A 3,096-nucleotide genomic window follows, 5' to 3' on the forward strand; every position below is an offset into this window, starting at 1 on the left:
TGTGGGACTACTGTGCTTGCTTTGTGTATAACAATAATGTGATAAATACTATTTATCAAAGATGAACATGATTATATGTATCCTTTTTCTTATATGAACTTAACATTTTGGAGAAAACACCCCTAAGAATAAAAATGTTATCTGGCATTGTCAGGAGTCAGCAGCTAGCTATCCATATTAGCATATGTATCATCAAGGGACAGGGACTTTATTTTGTGAAAGCAGAGAAGAAAAAACACAGACTTAACCACACACACACCGTTCCAGGAAGCATCTCAGTCCATGGACGTCCTGCCAGAGAGAGCCTTATGAGAGGTATAGTCCAGATTAAGCCTCTGTATAATGTCAAAGGTCATCGTTGTAGTTTTTAATAAATGTCTAGGGCATCTGTTTAAAGTAGTGTTTCTGGCCTGTTTTAAAACGGTTTCTGGACAACAGAGTCCATGTTTCGGGATCAGGCGTGATGACAGCTTTGTGGACTGAGCCTGTGAAGACGTAGGAGTTGGAGAACCTACATGTTAAATGCAGGATATGAGGACCAGTGGCATGGCTTAAACTAGGGCTGGGGTGAGAGAAGTTGGGGGTAGAGGGAACATAGAGAGGGGCTAGGACTGGTGAGAGAGGGACTATATGGATCTGGGGCGGGGAGAGGGGCTAGGGCTGGGAAAGATTGGCTGGAGCTGGGATATAGGGTGGGAGACCGAGACTGCATGGGTATGGGAAGGATTGATGCCAGATCAAAGGCTAAGTTTAGGTTCCTAACTCCAAAGAATCACCAGTGTAGTACATTATGCATAGTGCCTTTTACATTTATGAGACAAAGGGCCTGAGTGATGCTTACATATGACTTCCTGGAGGATCTGGCTGGTGACATGCTGCTATATAATCAATGGCAGTATGGTCAGATAAGCTTATATTATATACATTTAGTTGATGCATAATACTGCATCCATAATGCCTTTTGATCATCATACAAATTGATCACAAATGTTCATTTTATTGACACTTTACACAGTCTTCCTGTTAATGGAAGTAGTTCAGTTATCGACTGATAAATGTGAATCCTAACTTCCACTTAAGTCACATTTTTACTAAGGCCAGGATTCGTTCAAAGGCGCATTGTGCACTGCACAGCGCTCCATCTGGCCTTTTATATAAATCCCAGCTCTAGTCGTGCATTAATATCCATGGCAGAGAGTGAAAATGTATTAGGATTCGCCCCGAAAAGCCTTCGTCACTTCAGCCAGTTGCAACAAAAATATACAGTAGGGAGAACAAGTATTTGATACACTACTGATTTTGCAGGTTTTCCTACTTACAAAGCATGTAGAGGTCTGTACATTTTTATCATAGGTACACCTCAACTGTGAGAGATGGAATCTTAAACAAAAATCCAGAAAATCACATTGTATGATTTTTAAGTAATTAATTTGCAATTTATTGCATGACATTCAGTAAGTATTTGATCACCTACCAACCAGTAAGAATTCCGGCTCTCACAGATCTGTTAGTTTTTCTTTAAGAAGCTCTCCTGTTCATGAGCTCCACTCATTACCTGTATTAACTGCACTTGTTTGAACTCGTTACCTGTATAAAATACACTTGTCCACACACTCAATCAAACAGACTCCAACCTCTCCACAATGGCCAAGACCAGAGAGCTGTGTAAGGAAATCAGGGATAAAATTGTAGACCTGCACAAGGCTGGGATGGGCTACAGGACAATAGGCAGGCAGCTTGGTGAGAAGGCAACAACTGTTGGCGCAATTATTAGAAAATGGAAGAAGTTCAAGATGACTGTGTGTGTGTGTGTGTGTGTGTATACAGTTGGGAAAAAAATTGGTCAGCCACCAATTGTGCAAGTTCTCCAACTTAGAAAGATGAGAGGCCTGTAATTTTCATCATAGGTACACTTCAACTATGACAAACAAAATGAGAAGAAGAAAAATCCAGAAAATCACATTGTAGGATTTTTAATGAATTTATTTGCAAATTATGGTGGAAAATAAGTATTTGGTCAATAACAAAAGATTATCTCAATACTTTGTTATATAGCCTTTGTTGGCAATGACAGAGGTAAAACGTTTTCTGTATGTCTTCACAAGGTTTTCACACACTGTTGCTGGTATTTGGGCCCATTCCTCCATGCAGATATCCTCTAGAGCAGTGATGTTTTGGGGCTGTTGCTGGGCAACACAGACTTTCAACTCCCTCCAAAGATTTTCTATGGGGTTGAGATCTGGAGACTGGCTAGGCCACTCCAGGACCTTGAAATGCTTTTTACGAAGCCACTCCTTCATTGCCCGGGCGGTGTGTTTGGGATCATTGTCATGCTGAAAGACCCAGCCACGTTTCATCTTCAATGCCCTTACTGATGGTAGGCTTTGTTACTTTGGTCCCAGCTCTCTGCAGGTCATTCACTAGGTCCCCCCGTGTGGTTCTGGGATTTTTGCTCACCGTTCTTGTGATCATTTTGACCCCACGGGGTGAGATCTTGCGTGGAGCCCCAGATCGAGGGAGATTATCAGTGGTCTTGTATGTCTTCCATTTCCTAATAATTGCGCTCACAGTTGATTTCTTCAAACCAAGCTGCTTACCTATTGCAGATTCAGTCTTCCCAGCCTGGTGCAGGTCTACAATTTTGTTTCTTGGCCATAGTGGAGTTTGGAGTGTGACTGTTTGAGGTTGTGGACAGGTATCTTTTATACTGATAAGTTCAAACAGGTGCCATTAATATAGGTAACAAGTGGAGGACAGAGGAGCCTCTTAAAGAAGAAGTCTGTGAGAGCCAGACATCTTGCTTGTTTGTAGGTGACCAAATACTTATTTTCCACCATAATTTGCATATAAATTCATTTTAAAATCCTACAATGTGACAATTTTGTCTGTTATAGTTGAAGTGTACCTATGATGAAAATTACAGGCCTCTCATCTTTTTAAGTGGAAGAACTTGCACAATTGGTGGCTGACTAAATACTTTTTTGCCCCACTGTATGTATATATATGTGTGTATATATATATATATATATATATGTGTATATATGTGTATGTATATGTGTACCAATGTACCACAGAGGGAATTCCAACAACCATGGG

Source organism: Oncorhynchus keta, chromosome 36, assembly GCF_023373465.1.
Source record: "Oncorhynchus keta strain PuntledgeMale-10-30-2019 chromosome 36, Oket_V2, whole genome shotgun sequence".
In the NCBI taxonomy this organism is placed as follows: domain Eukaryota; kingdom Metazoa; phylum Chordata; class Actinopteri; order Salmoniformes; family Salmonidae; genus Oncorhynchus; species Oncorhynchus keta.